General features: G+C 38.9%; 1 protein-coding gene and 1 non-coding gene across 2 annotated transcripts in view; one reads left to right on the top strand and one right to left on the bottom strand.

The window, feature by feature from the left end:
• Positions 1-20927, bottom strand: part of PLA1A (phospholipase A1 member A) — a 444480-nt gene that overhangs the window by 107809 nt on the left and 315744 nt on the right. The window lies entirely within an intron of this gene.
• TRNAQ-CUG lies at positions 4202-4273 on the top strand. Its single transcript has one exon. It is a non-coding gene; the product is annotated as a tRNA-Gln (tRNA).

Genomic DNA, 20927 nt, shown 5'->3' with positions numbered 1-20927 from the left:
GCACATGTAGAATCATCAGAAGGTGTCGCAGCCTCTTAGGTCATAAGGTAAACTGACACAAACTACAATATCTGAGTCACAGGAGTCTATACTGTGAGACACACAGGTGTCCCACTCACCACGATGAGCAAGAAGAGAGTCATGATTAATGGCCTATAAGGGGCCAGGACCCACCAGATCACACATGTACTCTAGTCATTGCATCACAAGTACCAGTATAACTCTGTTATAGTCCATGTGGGTGTAAATGGCTTGAGACTTGCCTCCCTGGACTATATGAAGAGAGCATGATAGAGCTGTCAGACTATGCATCCCAGGATAGTATGAGCCTAGCACTGAGCAGCATTCTACTTTCTCCAAGGATGATGCCACACTACCAGCAGAAGATGACCAACTTTAATAATTGACTAGTTTTTGGTTTAACTCCAAGGGGGTACAGTTTTAGACTGTCTGAGAGGATATGATAGACAAACCATGCTGTTTTACCAGGGATGGTCTGCACCTGTCCTTCCCTAGGTTTTCATATACTGGCTAAAACGTTGTCCACCCCATACTGTCTTTTTAGGCAGTGCCAACCTGATAAACCTACTGAATAGTCTACAGGTGTACTGTTCAATGGCAGGAGCTTAATCAGAAAACTTCACTCCCTGTACGTTCTTCTCATCCTGGAGGATGTAGACATCTGTGGAGGTAGCAAGACTTGGTTTAAAGCCAGATAGGGCACCCTGGCAGTGCAACGCTATAATGCCCTCCACACAGTCAGATTAGCAATGGCACAGGTAGAGTCTAAAGATGGAAAGAGACTCAGTTTACATCAAACAAGAGTGCACCTCAAGACTGGTCAAATAGTATGACACACATCAGGTCTCCATGTCTAACTTTGCATAAGTAAAGTCCCATGTCATTGTGATGCCCACCACTTCTACCCATATGTGATGGCCACCACTACCACAAATATGTGATGTCCCCATGCTGGGCCAATAATCAAGGAGTCTGAATCCTCACCACTGACACTGCAGAGGGACGTGCACTTGGAATACAAATGGATACACTCAGTATTTCCAGATGCAGGCCTCTCTGCATCAAGTGCAATTTCCCTTAAGAGCACACAGGAAACATACTTAGCCCAGGGTCTGGATGTCTATATATCTGTCTTCCTCCAGGTCCTCAGTAAGACTCGCAACTAGTACAGCTGTATGGTTAGGTCCTCAGTTGAGTGTCCAAGCCAAGTCCTCCAGCACCCTCTCTGTGAAAATAGTGTTTTGTGTCCCTCCCCCAAATAGCTTAGATAAATACACACACACACACACACACACACACACACACACACACACACACACACACACACACACACACACACACACACACACACACACACTGGTACAGATTACCCGCTCTACCAGCTTTGCCCAGACTATAAGGTAGATTCACTGCCACCAGTCAGTTACTAGAAGGCTCTTACAAAGGGTATCCAATTATACAGTGCAATATTAATATTAATACAAATGATAGTAGCTGACCAAGATAGCTAGGCCTTCTGGAGTGGCCCACACAGTGCCACCAAATAAATATAAGTACTCTCAAAGGTTAGATACTTTCTACATTGACCAGCTACAATAAACATTTTACATATATTTAATAATAAACAATAAAAGAACATGAAAATATTGAATATACAGAGTTCAAATCACAGAAAATATTGAAATTAACATTGATAGACAGACCCATACAAATAAAGAACTCATTGTCTAAAGTAAGCTTCATTATATTCCTGACTGAATCTAACAGAATTTACTATTCCCTAATGACTTACTACTTGGGCAAGGCAAGATGAAATACATGAGCAGTCTTTCTAGTCAGGCCCTCAAACAGAATACTCAATCCTCTGAGATTTCTCTTTGCAATATCTAAAATATAATTTCAAGAGGGCTGGCAGACTGACCTCACCTGGTCAAGTGACTCAGAGACTCAGATGAAAAAGTCAGGTCTGAAAGATGCAATCTAAACAAATAAGGGCCTAGGAGAGAGCCCTGCGGGACACCCTGACTGTAATGAAGATTTCACCCGTCCAGTTGCTGTATGATACTTGCCATGTCTAATTTGTAAGCCATGCAGTTATCCATCTTATCAAGAGTACAGAAATGCCTTCTTTGATACCAGTACCACTGGGGAGGCCCGGAATTGCTGGACTCCTGGATTATTCCCAGTTCCAACATCTCCTGTATCTTCTTCCTCAGAGTCTGTATGGCTCATTCAGGCACCCTGCAAGGGTCTTGCTTTATAGGTCTTTGGGGCCCTGTATCCACATGATGCTGCACCAGGTGGGTGCACACTAGTTTCCAATGAACATCTCCCCAAACTCCTGTAACACTGCTCATATTTTTTGAACCTGGGTAGGGAATAGCCACTGGGACATTGCTACCTCTTCCACTGAGGTATCAGTCTAAGCCTCACTGAGAAGATCAGTCACCAGATCCCTCTCAGACTCCTTCTGCCACCCACTGCAAATACTCAGCACAGGGGCCTCCCTATCATGGTAAGGCTTCATCATGTTAACATGTACAGTTTATGCTCCACCTCCTGTCTAGCAGTCCTAACATCACTGACCTTCCTTAACACCTTGAAGGGTGTCTCCTAAGCTGCCTGCAGCCTATTGTGTCTGACAGGAATGAGCACCATCACCTGTTGTGCTATAGCATAGTCTCCGGCTACAGCATTCTTGTCATACCAGACCTTTTTCTGCTGTTGGGCTCCTGGCAGGTTCTCCTGGGCCAAGCCCATGAGTTCCTAAGCCCTGTCCTGAGTTTTAGGACATATGCCACAACAGACTCCTTGTGGGATTCACACTCACTGTCCCACTCATTGCAAATCAAATCTAAAGGTCCCCTCACCCTATGCCCAAACAACTCAAAGGGTGAAAAATCTGCGGATTCTTGGGGTACCTCTCTGTAAAAAAACAACAGATGGGGCAAATATTTATTCTACTCTCTTAAATTGGAAAATATGCCTCAATGGTGCAGCGGTTAGCTTTGTCGCCTCACAGCAAGAGGTTCTCCGGTTCGATTTTTGGCTGGTGTGCCTTCTGTGTGGAGTCTTCATGTTCTCACTGTGGTCAAGTGAATTTAAAAACATGCAGGTAGGTGTGAGCATATGTGGGTGTGCCTTCTTTGAAGGTTGGGTGCCGGGCTGGCAACTCAACACTGTAAAAATTCACTGCCAATCATTAGCAGACTGGAGTTCTGCTGTGGTGACCACTAACCGGGAAAAGCTGAAAGATAGTAGTAGAAGACATCTTCTCAAGAAAAGAGAATGTGTGGTGCCAGATACTGTTTTCCAAAATCAGGACTCGCACTGTTAAGGGCTCGATACTGAAGAAACAGAGTTTTAAATGAAGATTTTACCAGAGGTAAACAGTGTTGATGCCACAGCACTGTTCTGAATCAGCAACTTCACAATCAATCTCTAAACACTTTGGTGGTGGTAAATAACATTGTGATGTCTATGGTAGAAACCATTGCAATACTCAAGATATACTGAGAACAATATCTAAAATATTGCTGCATGAACATATGGAAGTAACAGGACTCTGATCTGGGAATTGATCCTGAGATGGTTATAAGAAAATGTAACATCCACTGTCCAGCAGTCCTTAAGTGATATCAGATTATGGAAGAACTCTTCCAGATAATATCCCCTTGTCATGAATTCCATCCTATTTTACTCTAATTAAATCACATGGCCCAGATATGGAGCTAATTATGACAAAGTGTAGCATGTTGATAATCTAACTGGACTGGGTTTTGGTTGGCTATGAAGTCTAGGCACTCCTTAAGAGTGATAAAGGAAGGCATACACTACTGATAGAAGATACTCTTGACTTCATGGGGTAGCATAGGTGCTCAATGGTTGAAATTTTTGCCTGACAGCAGCAAGGTCAAGAACTCAACTCTGACTCCTGCTCACTATTTTTGTGAAGTTTGTCTTCCCTAAATCTACGTGGATTTCCCTTGGTTACTCCCTTTTTCCAGTTTCCCAAACCATTCTAATTGATTGGCTATTGTAAACTGTCTATATATATATAATTTCATATTCACTTTTGGCCTTATAGTCCAGTTCATGGCTGTAAAGGGTCTAAGGACCATTTAGCTTACTGGTTAGCAAAAATACATTTTAGAAAAAGTTAAACTGAATATTATAAGCTGGTTCCATGATGTAATAGTTAGCACTCTGGACTCTGAATCCAGTGATCTGAGTTCAAATCTCAGTGGAACCTGTTGTCTCTTCAGTTTGGTTGGAGCAGTGGTGCAGCAGTAGCACTGTCACCTCACAGCAGGAGGTACTCCGGTTCGATTTTCAGCTGGAGTGCCTTCTGAGCGGAGTCTGCATGTCCTCCCTCCATTTCTGTGGGTTTCCTCTGGGTGCTCCAGTTTACTTCCAAGTTTCAAAGACATGTGTCTGGAGCGTTTCTCTCGGGGCCTCCGCTGAAAATTGTCTTTGTTTCAAGTTGGACTTTCGCAGTAAACAAATGTTAAATAAATAAATAAGCAAACAGTCATCTTACATTTTCCTTCTTTGAGTGATCACTCTTGGCAAAGCATGCATTCCATGGTAATTAGGGCAGCCATGATGTGGCTTTCAGCTCCATGGGTAACAAGAATACAAACTCAGTCCTGCAACAGCATAGTGAGGATAATCCAAAATGTAAGAAACAAATCAAATGAGGACTTAGAAAAAAAATGATTGCAGGCATTTAAGCAATATCCTGAATCAGGAGATCAGGAAAGAATATAATGAAACATCCCTCACCACAAAAAGATCAGTAATAATTCTGAGATCTAAAATTAACCTAATAAGGATCTAAAAGCAAGGAAATATAAATTCAACTGAGCATAATCCACATTCTCTCTCTTCCCTTATTTAGAAAATTAAGATGTACGCAAAGGCATTTACAAACCTCTTTTCATCTAAGCAAAGAAAATAATGTTTCAGCACACTGGCCCATGAATGCACAATGTCACAAAGGTCTTCAATAATGTACTCAGATCAGCTCCACTAGCTATAGACATGTTTCACATTATTCTCATTAATATAGCACAAGCTTTAAATTTAGCTGTGTTCTGAAACACTCAGCTTAACAAAAAGCCTGTTATATATTTACACAAGGTGGGACACAGAAACCAAGTTAGAGACAAAACAAGCCAAAATCCCATGGCAGATGAAGGCATCATTGTTAATGTACATATTTTCCCTAAAAGAAATGCTCAGCCACTGGCTCATGAATGAATAATGGCAGTGCAAGATAGACTTTACTAGCTATAGGCACGCTTAAACCATACGAGTTCCCCATCAGTATAGAGTAAGCGGGAAATCAGGGTATGTTTTGAAGCATTCAGCCTAATGCTAAGCCTAGTATGGGTACTAGATAAAGTTGAAACAAAATATCCAAATGTGCCCTAGACGATGCATATAGGATCCAACCAGAAAGACCCCAACTAAACACAAATATTTGAACAAAGACTTTCACAAACCTGTTATTAAGGCATCATAGATGTTATATAAATTTCAGTACTGAGCAACTTATAAAGGCTTAAAAAAAGATTAAATATTTGTAGCAACATTTTGGCAAGCAATCATGTTGTCTTTTAACTTCTTTGTAAAGCATGCCTTCAAGCCTTCAAAGGGAAAACAGTCTCATAGTGCACATCAAGTTTAAAGAAAAATAATAAGCAATAAGAAAACATAATATGTTAAAGTAAGTTGAAATAAGTTAACATTGCTAGCTCCGTGGCATAAAGATAAAGCCCTAAGCCCCTTCTAACCCTAGGTCTAGTAGTGTTCTGGGTGTGGTTCATAGGTCAGAGGTTCACAGATGTACACTAGGCTAACAACCACAACGGTCTTTTTAAACCTAGCCATGCATCACAAATGTGACTAGTTAAGAGACCTTAAGATTATTCTAAGGGGTATATATAGGCTAAGGCTTGGGTAGTCAAGCATTTACAGGTTAGCATTGTATCATCCCTATCCACTGGTCCAAATTATGCTTGAGATGGTTTAGGGAAGAACTGTACTTTACATGGAGGGGAAGCCTGTAGGCATTCTCTAAGACGCATACTGATCCCTCTAGTATGACCTATAATTGTCACAAGCAAGGTTTAAGTCCTTAAATCAGGTATTTCTGATGCTATTTGGTTTGCGGATATGTAGAAGTGGGATCCAAGGATGCCTTGTATGCCAGGCATAGATCACCCATCGACAGTCTGTGGAAGACCAATTCCAGTGATAGGACTTTGAGGATATATACTTAGAATATGTAGTTTATGCCCTGTATCCTTTTCATGTGGAACTTCTGAGGACTTTCCAGTTGTCACATGTGCCTGGCCAAGTGAATACCTAAGGGGAAGTTACACTCAATGCTTGGTTGATGAGAGCCAAGTACAGTGGAACAATGACTTCCTTGGATGTAGATGCAATACCATTGCTTATAAGTTGTGCAACAAAGAATGATTTCCTTACTACCATAGACATATGATGGTCAAATGCCAGGTTACTGTCTACATGCGCCCCCAAATCCCTGATTACTGGATCTACTCTTAGAGGTGTGTTATTAATGAGGTAGTTCCCAGGGGTGGCCAGCTTCCTAATGGATCCTATTATGCATTTATTGGCAATGAGTTTCAGATCATGGCTCTGACCTGACTTATTTGTCTGAATCAGTCCTTCTTAAAGGATATTTGTATACTTGAAATCGTCAGTAAACCTGGTCAGTCAGAGGCTTTTGACATTGGCCTTGACTTTAGAGGAGCAGATGCCAAAGAGGAGTGGACTAAGCACAGAAAGCCCTGAAGAACACTGCTAGTCACTGATCCCTTTGTGGAGGTGGACTCCCCTATCCTAACTTCTTAGGTCTTATCCAAGAACCACCCAGCTATCCTTCAGGTGACATAGGGGTTTATATCTAATTGCATGTGTTTGTCTACAATGCCTGAGTGGGATATTCTATCAAATGCCTTGAGCAGATCATGGTAGGCACTATGCACCATTTTGTTCTCATCCATTGCCTTGGTTCAGCAGGTTGAGTAGGCATGATTTGCCCTTGACAAAACCAAGCTGGGTTAGATCTAGTGTCTGAAGATTTCCTATGTCTTTGTTAATCATTTCCATGATAATTCTTTCCATGGTTTTCCACATGTGACTAGTCATGCTTATGCATCTGTAGTTTCAAAGGTCTATGGTGGTCCACCCTTGTGCAGTGGGATGGCTGTTGCAGTTCTTCATTTACATGGCATAAGGCTTGTCAGGAGCTATGGGTAAATAGTGATTCTAGTGGTCCTGATAGGTCATGCTTCATGCTATATAGGAAGGATTTGCAGGCAGAAATGAGGGCAATGTGGAAGAAGAATATCCAGACTGTTCCAATAGTAGTAGGACCAATTGGCTTCATAAAAAAGACTTTACAGTTGTATTTAAATATGCTACCAACACATGTAACTCCATATGAATTGCAGGAATAAATTCTGGGCATATTGCAAATGCTGTAAAAAGCACTTTTGGCTAGCATCAAAGACTGAAACAATATTAATCTCACAAACTCTAACCATATTTTGACTTAGGAATGGGGTCTATGTCCATCATGATATTAGTAACCCAAAAGACTTAGAGAAATTAAACCGGAGAAGCATCCTGAGACATTGTCAGGGCCTATTGATGTGGTATTCTTGGTCTTGGAGAGTGTACTGATGACCTGCTCTTTAGTGGTGGTGGTAGTTGTGTGGGTTTATGTCCAATGGTATTTCCAGAAGGGTAACCAAGACACTAAAATTCAAAGAACCAGCATGAGAAGGGTGGTTGGGAAAGAGAGAGAAAGGGGTAAAACTGGACCTGAATTTGTTGGCCAATAGATTTGTCATATCTTTTGGCTCAGTGTAGGCAGCCCCAATTACAATTAGTACTACACATTGTTGTGTATTGATTTTGAGATTGGGGACAGAGATAAAGAAAGCCTCATGGTTGTCTTTGGCCTAGGAGGCAATTTTCACCTCAAATTTGGCTTTAGAAGAATTGATTTGTCCCCTGAGTTGCTTGTTTAGATTGATGACAGAGTTTGTATCCCATTTGGCATTGCACTTCCTTATTTTTGCCGTGACTTTCTTTCTTTTGTTGTACAACATATTTATATTGTGATGCCACCAGATGAGTGTTCCTTGTGTTTGTTTGTGATTATTCCTAGTAGGCACAGTTATCTCTATGCATCTATTTATATGATTGTACTGGGTCTCTGGGTCTCTGTCAGCAATTTTGCATAGACAGCAGTGTTCACAGGACTTGGAGGGGATTGAAATTTTACCGGGCAATCACTTAATAGCAGAAACTTTGCATAATTATAGTTCCTAAATACTTCAGGGTTAGCAGGAGTCCTGGATTTTGTTTTTATTTCAAAGAATAGAGGTTTACGGTTCGATCATACCAGAGAGGACATTACACTAGGGATGGAGTGCACCATTCTACCAAGTTGGTGAGGACCTAATCTAGCATGTTCTTGTTCCTAGTCGGTGATGAACTATCTGGTCCAGAGTGTTTGTGCTGACAAAGTCCAGGAATCTCTGGGCCAGCACATTATGGGTTATGTATTATTCCCAGTTTATAGTGGGGTAGTTAAAGATACCTATGAATATGGTATTACGTTGAATGCTGAATGACTCCAATAAGTCTAAGTTTGTATTATGGTTTTCTGGGTCATAGAGGGGAACCTATAGCTTGCAAGGAGATGGTATAGGACTTTGGCTATGGTGATCTGGGCACGGATAAGCTCAAATGAGTCATTCTGTTTGACCATCTTTGTAGTATGATTATTTTTGGTGTAACTTGAGACACCTCCTTAGGTCTTGCCTGGACAAAATATAGAAAGAACTTGTGAGGGTGGTGGGAATGAACAGCCAGTGATGGCTTAGCCATCCAAGGGTAGGGAGTGTCCCTGATCTGCTGGAAATCTGACAAATTTCAGGGAATCATGAGCCAGGATTGCAGCACTGTGAGCTAGATATTTGAACTTTGTTCATGATAGCCTTTCTGAGGTGTATATGTGAGAACATACACATATCATGAGGGGAACTGTATGCCCTCGCAGTGATGAGGGTGCTCATTTCAGCCACCACGGAAGAGGGTTAGGGTTATAGTAAAAACTCCTGTCTCTTCAATTAATAGAGAACTTCTGGGGGCAATTAGAGTCTATAACTAATGTGCTGCGGTAGCGTTGTCGCCTCACAGTATGACGTTGTCCTGTTTGATTCTCAGCTAGAGCATCTTCTGTGTGGAGACATGCGTGAATGGGTGTACCTTCATTGAAGACTGTGCGTCAGAGCTGGCAACTCGGCACGTAAAAATCTACTGCCAATCATTAGCGGACCGGAGTTCCACTGTGGCGACCCCTAACCAGGAAAAAGCCGAAAGACACAACAACAACAACAACCAGTATGGGAGATTATGACAGACCCTCAGATCTCTGGGACAAGGCCAGCATCTGATGATGCAAAATGCAAAAGACTAAGAATCTAAGAGTAGATAAAGGTAACACTTCATGGCTGCCCTTATAACGTCCATCCATAAGATGCTCCTACTCTGGGAATCCAGATGAAAAAAGAGTATGTCTGCGTGATGTTAATGTAGGATGAGATGAGAGAGTCCCCTGTGGAGTGACTTGGAGTGCAGATCAACTGAAGAGGACCAGGTAAATTAATAAGGAGACTGGAAACAGTAACTTGATAGAATGAAGGATAGGAGAAAGATTTTTAAAAAAGTAATTCAAATAAGGTAATAAGACTTCTCCAGAATGCCCTCATTAAATTCTTTTGGTTGTCTTGTGTTATCTTTTTAAAATAATTAATGCCACCTTTTGTCTTAATCTATGTTTAATACTTTTACCTTGTCTTATTTACTTTTTAAATTTAGAGATGCTTTTTTAAATCAAACATATTTACATTTTGACAGTTATTAAAATGTGCAGCTGTAGATCATGGCAGCATTATTCTGTCTATTGGCATATGTATTTCTTAGAAATAAGCCAAAGAAGTATACGAAACAAGGCAGTCGACTCCCATAAGATGTAACTTAAAGGAAATACAATAAATGAAATCAAGATATTTACATATCTATATATCTGTATATTGATTTATATATATATATATATATATATATATATATATATATATATATATCTACTGCACATGACTGAAATCTCAAAATACTGAATTTCATTTGACTAAGACTACAATACCTAATTTTCAAAGCACTGAAAACTCATTTAGCCGAGTCTCATTACACTGGAAGCTTACAATGCTGAATTTCAAAATACTGAATTTTAAGCCACAGACATGCACTCTAAATGACTAACTACTTACTTACCCTCTTAACAGAAACCGGACAATATAAAACCAACCTTGCTGGTGGGCTATGGCCCCTCACCCCCCAATGTGGAGGACTGTGCCCCCCAACTATATACACTAACTCCAGGATTGCACTACAGTGGTGAAAGGGCATATACCTTTCACTTACTTTACAGTACTGTACACACTGCCACTACTGCCGGGAGTGCACAAAACATCCGCCATATTACTTTAGATACTTCCCATAAAAATGTAAAGAGACATACCCACATTTAGAAACACTACAGCACTGCTTTCTATATTACTATCAGTTTTCTGACAGTCTGCACTTTAATTACAGTCATTTTTTTTTATCACAAGCAAGTCACAGGTGAAGGGAAACACACCACGTCTATGGCTTAAAAGCCAATATTTTGAAATTCAGCATTGTAAGCTTTCAGTATAATGAGGCTCAGTCTAATGAGTTTTCAGGATTTTGAAAATTAGGTATTGTCCCAGTCAAATGAAATTCAGCATTTAGAGGTTTCAGTCATGTGAAGTAGACCCATATGTGTGTGTGTGTGTGTGTGTGTGTGTGTGTGTGTGTGTGTGTGTGTGTGTGTATATATATATATATATATATATATATATATACACACACACACACACACACACACACACACACACATATATATATATATACACACACACACACACACACACACACACACACACACACACACACACACACGTATCTTAGCATTAATGATACAAGTAAGAAACAATACAATGTTGCCATCTACTGTTGTATAAAAAAATTGCATCCAAGCACACTACAAAGTATCACCTACTGAATCCACCCCCCCCAAAAAGAAGATGAATAAAAAAGTATTCTAAGAAATAAATAATGGATTGTCAAAGGCTTTACTTAATTACATATTCAAACTTCTTTTTATTTCAGCAGTCACATGATAATGTTTTATATGACTGTAACATTGGCTGAATTTTAGATTTTATTTGAGGAAGTCTGTATTAATTTGGATGGAAATAGTCATTAAAGCTTTATTTTTATTTCAGTTGGTGTGGTTTCATTAGAAGAGATTTTATTTGAGTTGACATATATTATCTTGCAGTCTTACCTTAAAACTGCATGCGGTCCTACTCATATAACAGAGATCATAAGGACAAAACAGCACATAAAACTTTGTGGAAGGTGTAGCATTTATAACAATTTTTAACATCAGAATGCCTGCTATAATTATTACTGAACAAACCAGAATATGAGCCAACTAAATGACAAACTGGACAGTATCCACATAAAACAGTGTCCTTTGAAGACACAACCACACACAGACTCCAGGGTCTGACAAAATATCTGTGAACTGAAATGTGACAGGTATTCTTCCCTGACAGTAAGAAACAATGGACTTATTGGTGACATAGAACACTCATCAAAATATTCTAGTAACCCATTACAGTTTTAATAAGTTGTGTTAAAATCAAGCTATACTGATACCACCGACTTTGACCCTTAACATTAATACCAACTTTATCCTAGCTCCTTTCAGATATTACATCAAAATTCTTATTGTGACTTGTAGCTAATTATTTCTTTCTTTTTCTGCTACATGCCCTATAATAACCACTCTCTATGTCTATTAATCAGTAGCCATTTATTTTAAGTCTAGAAAAAATATATCTGGAGACCACACACAAATCATCTGACTCATAGAAAACGCTGGTGCTCAAAGCTGCGGAAGGCACAAGGGGCACTTAGTGGTCTAAAAGGGCAGTTTTATTAGTTGTCTACTACCAGAACAGAAGCACATATGTGACAGAGGATGTATACAGTGCAAATAATGAGTTACATTTGGAATGACTGCACAAACATTTTAAAGAAACATACAGATTAAGCTAATGTTGCACCTATGTTGTATGTGATCCAGTAGCCACACATTCAAAAGTTAGAGAAAAAAGGGCAGTAGTGCCATAACCCATTTAGTTTTGTCATACAGACAGCAGCCACCACAGAAGAATGGTGAAAAGCTGTTACACACTTCATTCAGAATGTTAAACACTCAGTCTGATTCCAAATGAAGTGTTTAACAGCTTCCCATTGCTCTTTTGTGGTGACCGCTGATTGATGTTAATGCTTTAGTGTGTGACTAGAGCTTAACAGTAGTAAGAGGTACTTAATAAAAGCTTATTTAGAGCTTTTCTGATGTCAAAATAGTGCTTAACAAGCATGCCTTTTCCTCAAATTAGAGCATAATCATAGTGATCCATACACTGCAAGTCATTTTCTTTCAAAAATAAGACAAAAAATGCATTACAGATCATCTAGATCCAGGCAGCATCTACAAGTCAGGTTGCAGAACTGAATTTTGATAAAGGCTTCTGCCATGGACTCACCTCTTCTCCAACTGGTCCTGTACAGCGGTGTGTAAAGAAGGTTGTTATAGTGTATGTCTAGGGGGGGGGGGGTGACTGGGAACAGTGAGATTTTTATTTCCTAAATTCTCTGCCCAATCAAACCTCAGAGGTGTGCACAGAAGGCCACTATAACATGTCTGGAGCCAGGGAAGGTGTGGTCATTATTTTTCAGACTTTCCTCACACTAAAATCTCAAAAGGATGCACAGAAGGTCACCTTGGCTTTGGTGGGGCTGTGACAGTGTGGTCATTATTCCTTTAACGTTTCACTCAATCATAACTCACAGGTATGCTCACAACATCACTATAGCTTGTGTAGGGGCAGTATACTGTCTAGAAGCAACAGGCTGGAATACATGACTGTAATAATTTTTTGCACTTTTCTCACAATCACATTATCAGAAGTATATATACAGGTGGCTAACTTTGGGAGGTAGGGGTAAGTTGGCATATTGTGAATACACATCTGTGATCAACAAGTTAAAATATGTTAATATTCTCTGGTTGTCAGATAGTTACACAGATGATAGCTGTTTTAAGGGGTAGGGGTAAGGGTAAAGAGGCAAACTGTATGATGTGTGACAGGAGCAACTTGAGATATATGACTGAGGCCATTTATTCATTCACTTTCATCCCAATCTAACATCAGAAAGATACACAGAAGGTGACTCTTTTTTTTTCTTTTGACATGGAAAACCTATTCTAAGTTATGACTCATGTATTTTTGTAAGTATTTATCTTTCTGGTTTGTTGGGAACTACTTTTTTGTCAGCTTTGATCTTTAAGTCTTGGGCAAAACTTATTTCTTCCATGAAAGGAAAAGTAAGACTGAATTTCTCTAGTTAGTCATGATTTTTGTCCAGACCATAATTGTTTCAAAAGGCTATGGAAAAAATCTCTAAAGTACACCTCACAGCATCTAAAATCTCATGGCTTCTGAGGCACATACAGCTTCAAAACTATCAGCTTAATTCTGTTATTTCCTCTACAGTTATTATACTGCAGTATTGGCCATTTAGTGATTAGTGCAAGGATGCAAGAAGACAATGGAGGGTAAGAATGAATTTCTTTCTTTACCTAGAATTTTTATTCAGGCCATCTTTGTCTCAAAAGGTTTGGAACAAAGCTCTAAAATGAAACTCAAAGCAGCTAGAACCCAATGGCTTCTAAAAGTGTGTGTGTGTGTGTGTGTGTGTGTGTGTGTGTGTGTGTGTGTGTGTGTGTGTGTCTGTGTGTGTGTGTGTGTGTGTGTGTGTGTGTGTGTGTGTGTTGGGGGGGGACAGACCTCTGGCTTAATTTAATTATTTCCTTCTCACTTATTATGGTATAATCATGGACAGTTAGGATATAGTGAAACAATTCAGGAAAAATCTGAAATGTACAACAAAGTGTGAAAAAACAAGAAGAAAGTAATTTAGATGGTGCAACAATGCCAGGATGGGGGAAAGTAGGGGGCTAAATAGAAGGACAATAATCAGGAGTCCCATGAAATCCTTTTCTAAGGGTTTTATTTCACCAATGGCCAGAGTTAAAATATTTAGTACTGCCAGGGACTCAATTAGAAAATGCTTATTTTGCAAAATGTCTTAGGGCTAATATGGTACCAAAAGGTTTGCAGATTTGGCAATACTCTTCTAGCTTCTTGGAGGGTTCTCTACTGCATAAAGAGTTGATTGCACTCTTTGACTGACATGGATTTGAATACATGAATGTATTAATTAAATATAATACAATGCTGATTGATGAATTCATACAGGACATACATTCTCTGGATTCCCAGATAAGTCAAAATATTCAGTATGAAACTCATAAATTTGAACATGCACACATAATTAGGAGTATTGATGAACAAGTACAAACTATTCAAAGTTGTAAGGTGAAAAAGCTTGAAAGGGACAGAAAGGATTATGCAAACCATAAGGCATACCCCAACCCCCCCACCCTCACAAATTTGGTGGACTAGGTTCACTAATAGTCAACTACAACATCATTCTGACCAGATACATGATATAACCAATTCCAATAATGAGCAACATTCTCAACAGAACAACTGCCCTGATAACAGTGACATTTTCAGAACAACACGGGGTACCACAGCCAAGGAGGCCAGAGCATATCAAGGAGACGCAACAATACCTCACATCTCAACCGACAAACAGATCTTACACAATTCCCCCATGGAGGGGCAAGCCGAGAGGCAAATATCAGAACCAGAGGTTTTAAAATTCAAGATGTCATACAAGATGGCATGGTTGTGTCTATTGTTCATAATACTAGTGGTGATTTTAAAGTATACAACTATTCTTCATGCCAAATTGACACAATATGCTACAATCTTTTTACAAGGGGTTTTACCTTTGCCCTGAAAAACATGCAAATATAGCAGATACACTCATAGATTTAAAATTGTACACATGTAAATTAAATTTCAATGTTATGTTTAAGCAAGTTGATGAAGCCTTGGATATTTTATGTGTTTCCAGTACCTATAATCCTCCTCTTCATCCGGTAATCCAACTTTACGAGAAAATGTCTGAGCTGGATTTAAGGAGGGATTTAAGGAGGGAGCCGAGTTCAATCCACACGTCTCCCAACTACAGTAATCTTACCAAAGAGGAACAACTTAGGAAGAATTCTGAGATTTGTATCATGAAACCTATTAAAAGGGGAGTAGTAGTAGTCGTGAATAAAAGTCACTACTCTAACAGGATGAGACATCTCCTTGCAGAGGACACCTATTGTGATGCATCCATTAATGAGCTGAATGGTGCCTACAGAAAAAATTAAGGGATACCTGCAAGATTTGTTTATAGACAAACAAATTAGTGTGGCAACCCCTATGACCCCTTCTATTTTTGGGGTGTGGAAGACCCACAAGAACATTGAACAACCCCCAGTGTGACTGATAGTTGATGGCAGAGGACCGATTATCCACTCATTGGAAGAATTTTTAGATGAGAGGCTCAAAATGTTAGTCATGCAAGAAGATCATGTTTTCCATGACTCATGGGAGTTTTTACACAAGATTAACTCCATACCATACAAAGATTCCTATACATTCATTACAGTTGATGTTAAGGACCTGTATAATGTCATCCTGCACCAGCTGGGTATTGAATTGTTCACTGTATTCCCACATGACAAGGGGATTCACCTGGACCATATCAACCTTTATCAGAATCTTTTGGAGATTGTACTGAAAAACAACGTTTTAATTTTTGAGAAAAAACTTTATTTGCAGAGTAATGTGGTTGCCATGGGTTTGGCATGTGGTGGGGTTGTTCGCATGTATTGTGATGATTCAGTGGGAGAAAAAATACCTGCTCCTGTCTGAATTTTTTCCCTTGTAAGTTCTACACACATTTTCTGGATGACAACTTAATTCTCTGGGATGGTGGTAAAGAACTCATCCTGGGGTTCCTAGATTTTATTAATAACGGCACTGAGTTTCTCAAATTCACACATGTATGTAATGACCATAACATTGCCTATCTTGATATTTGGCTTATGAAGGACACAACTAACCAGATGTTTGTGTCAAAGATCCACAGAAAGTCTACCTACTCCATCAGCTTTTTTCATTTTTCCAGCTCCCACCCATTACCCCAGAAAAGAACGGTGGTTAAAAGGCAGTTCTTTAGAGCTGAAAGGATGATTAACCTGGACTAAGCTATCTGGGATGAGTGTTGTGTCTTGAAAGACATGCTCAGGGTACAGTAGACTTTATTGATAATTTGATGTATGAGGTCATAAACAAACAAGAGTGGAGAGAGGTTGTCCTGATTTTAAATAACAAGATGAATGTGCCTGACAATAATAACAATGATATTCATGACACCCAGTGCATTACCACCCCCACTATCTAGAGCCTTTTAAACATGCTTTTATCACTATCTATTTGATGGATGGCTATGCGATTAAAGACGACATTCTGGTGAAAAATTGGCCAATTTTGAGTACTGACCAGATGGTGAGATAGACTATGAGGGTATATCCACAATTTGTCTATAAGAGGGGGAAGAATCTCAAGGCATTGCTGGAAACAGGGATAAATATACCTAAGGTGAAAATGAGCAACAAAAATGTTGGTATGAGTAAGTGTGGTCACTGCTCCCAATGCCATCATATGTTGATAGACAAGAAGTGCACCATTGCTAATAATGTCATTGCAATTAAGGGAAGTATGAAAGCAACACACAACACATGGTGTACTGCACACTTTGCTAGGTATGTCCTGGTTTTTACATTGGCAAGACTGAGAAAAGATTCAGAGACAGGGCCTATGAGCATTTACATGATATTAAAAAACAGAAGAACACGAATGGACCCTTTGAGCATGTGCACCAGAACCCTGGACATCAGTTTAAATTTGTGATTTTGGAACAAGTACTATTAAATGATGGGGGGGGGGGGGGGGCACATGGACACTCGCCCTTGAAAAGCATGAGCTATGTTGGCAACTGTTCCTGAAGGCAGATTTATGGCCAGGTTTAAATAAGTTATCTACTGCATGCTTGCTTAAGTTAAAAGCACTGCAAAGATAACGTGTTTTCATCTTAACATTTAATGTTGTATTTTATAAACAACACATAGTATAAAACATAAAATATTACCTTGTCATTTTTTACTTATATATTTATTTCCTAAATTAATTTTAGTTTTAAAACTTAGCATGTCTTTTAGTCTAATTTAAATGTCTGTTTTAAGTCTCTTATGAATGAAAGTTACTATCAAGGGGTTGTCCCTTGTAACGAGGCTTGGTAGTCATATGATGTGGCCACATGATGGGGTTTCTTGAATTCTATTGATCAAAGCAGTACTTTTAAAGAATAAATTGTTTCATGTATTTTATCTGATGACGTTTTTAATTTTAAGATGAAAGCGCTCATGTATTCAAGTATTTTTGAATTAAAGGATTGAACTTTCGAAGGATAAAGTATATTTCATTTACCCTACAGTCTGGATAATTTTGCTTCAGCATGCTGCTTCTTTCCAAGGTTTGTAACTCTCCAGAAAATGTTTTATAATACTATAACACCTGGATAAGAAAAAAAGGAAAGCAATATCCTTGTTTTTGTTAGATTTCTGGTATACAACATCATTTCGATTCTATCTTTATTTTCTTGTATACATCATATACCTGGTTGCATAATAGCGTTAACATGCCCTTGCTGACACTTCTCAAGCTGTTTAACATAAGTTTAGCTACTGGCTTTGCTCTTAATGTGTGGAACAATGTAGTGGTAAAGCCCTTTCATAAGTGTGGCCTTACAAATGACCTAGGTAGTCCTATCAGCCTTACAAGCCTCATCTGCAAAACCATGGGATGTATTAAAAATAACCTCATAAACTGTGATATAACAATTCTTGTTTAACTTGACTCCTAATAGTTTGGCTTTATGAAGGGTAGATCTTGTTGAGTTAACCTCATAAACTTCGCCAAAAGAGCTACAGAGGCTGTACAGATGGTGGCCAAGCAGTGCAAGTGGTAAATCTTGACCTAAGAAAGGTCTTTGACACCACTCCCCATGTTAGTTTCATGCAAAATTTAATAGCTTTAAAAATCGTCACATATATGGTAAGATAGATAAACTGGCTGAAAGACAGTTCCCACACTAAGTGAGTTGCAGGTGCCTCAGCAGTAAATATTAAAGTGACTAGTGGTGTCCCTCATGGCTCGGTGCTGGGAGCTCTCTTTGTTGGCATTTGCTTCTCAGATTTCCAAGTGAAGAATCAAGACCTCTGGTTTAACAAAATTTACAGATGACTGCAAACTACAGGTTGTTGTTAAGACATCCTATGACACCCAAACTCTCCTGAATTAACTCTCCCTAGTAAGCCCTTGGTATACTAAAAATGAGCTCAGACTAAATGCTACAAAGTATCACTTTTGGTAGACAGCTCTTTCCCTCATCATACTGTATTGCCAATGCCAACACACTACTACAAAATGAAAATGTTTGTCAGGGACCTAGAAACTTGGGATGATAGCTCTCTCCCTTTTGACCATGATGTGACAACAGTTGTTAGGAAATCCCTTTATTTAGCCCAACTAACTGCCAAAGGAATATCATCATGGTCTAAAGAGGTATTCACTCCCTTACAGTCAGCATTGATCAGGCCATTTATCAATTGCAACACTCCCTGTTTGGAATGTATCTCACTAAATGATTAGAAAGACCCCAAACATTGCTAGCCAATAAAATAACAGGCTTAAAGTCCCTAAGCTACAAGAGAGGCTGGAAACTCTGTCCCTTTATTCATTGTTGTACAAGAGATGTCTTGCTTACTGCACCCCTAGAGACCCGGTTGTCCTGGACCTTCTGTTTCTCTGCATGTCTAATATCTCCACCAATATTAGAACCAGGGACCTAGATTGTCACCAATAGATAAATACAGCACAGTGGAGAGGCATACTTATACGTCAGCACCTCCCAATTCCTTGGAATAAACTTCCCCTACATGTTAAGCAGTGCAAGTCACTATCTTCCTTTAAACATAAACTAGTCACTGAATGGGTATCCACAAATTTACTATAGGATTTACTGGCATGGCCCTCCTGGAGAAAGGAGGTGCTGCCTGAGGGACTTTATTGGCAAGACATTAATCATCTTAAGATTTATTGGCCTTGGAATAGCTATGAATTTATTAATCTAAAGTGTTTATATGGCTTACTCCTATAGTTTGTAAGGAAATTTCTGCCTACACCCATAATGATCATGAATAGTATAAAGTGGGGTAAAAGAATGAATGAAAAAATAATTTAATACAGCAAAATGATTACTACATTGGAAGTCAGTCTAGCTACAGTAAAATGTACCTCTGTGGAAAATTCTGCCTAAAACAGGCTATTAGACAGGAGAGTGAAAGCCTATCCTGGTACTCAGTGGGTGAAAGGCAATAAACACACAGGTCTGCACTAACATATGGAAATTAAACTTTACTTGTAGAACATACCTCTGAATTGTAGGAAGTATGTACTTGAATGCAATGTCTATTATATGTTTGTAAACCGTTGTTTGTGAAAAGGGTTAATAGACCAGCCCACTAACATGGTAAACAAACACCAATCAGTCAACCAATAAATAAATAAACTATCCAGAATTTTGCAGAAAATCCCTGATTTTCTCTCATATTTTGCCCTGTCCCTCATAAAATATTTGATTTTCTGGTAAATCACTTAGGGTTATAACTCTTAACTTTAAAAAATTTCACAGAATGTCCAGATTATTGCCTCATAATTTTTGGTCTGTTCCTCATAAAATCTGTGGTTTTCTGGCAAACTGCTGAGGATTGTGCTCAATAAATAATGAAACATTTGAGTTTGAGACATTGTATCCTTCAAAAATACATGCTAATGCAAAATCTGTTATCCTAACAACTTTCTAAGATTATGGCACTTCCCATTACTTTTGACTTTTTTAAGCACCTTTATTGAATTATCACTTGTAAAACATGCATTTGTATAAAAGTAATCAAACCATATTAACAAGTTCACATTTACACACAGTATACATTACATATATTGTTCTATACAATATAATCAAACCAGCATTATATACATTGTTCTGTTCTTGACTTCTCTCAAACCTCATTCCTCCTCTAAAACATTGTTCTGCATGAATCATTCCCACAATTCCATTTTTTCTATGTAATTTACTGCTACTTTTTAACAAAGCTCCAACTTCATGTTTTGTTATCTCTGTTATAATATTCACTATAATATAGTTGGTTTAGACTTTGATTTCTATTTTCTAGTAATTGCTTTTTTGGCAACAAGTAGAATTAAACGTATTAAGGTCTTACTATGTCTAGGTAATTCAGATTCTGTATCCCAGCTCAAAAAAAAGTTTCCTTAGTAACACTTATTTGCTCACCCAGTATTCCTGCCAGAGTACTCTGGAGGGATTTTTAAAAGTCTGCCAACTCATTACTGTCAGAGAACATATACTCCCAGGTACCTCTTTCTTCCCCATTACACTTCCAACATTTACCATCTACCTGAGGAAACTTTTGTTTAGAGTTTGCATCATGTATAAAAGCACCTATGCAAACATTTCCAGGCAACAATCCTAAATCATCTAGATTTTGTTACATATTTGGGTGCCATACATATGTCCTCCTATTTATTTTT

The sequence above is a fragment of the Protopterus annectens genome, chromosome 5.part0, assembly GCF_019279795.1.
Source record: "Protopterus annectens isolate FY-2018-M chromosome 5.part0, PAN1.0, whole genome shotgun sequence".
In the NCBI taxonomy this organism is placed as follows: Eukaryota; Metazoa; Chordata; order Ceratodontiformes; family Protopteridae; genus Protopterus; species Protopterus annectens.
Note: the sequence above shows the minus strand (reverse complement) of the source record. Positions and strands in the feature narration are given on the sequence as shown.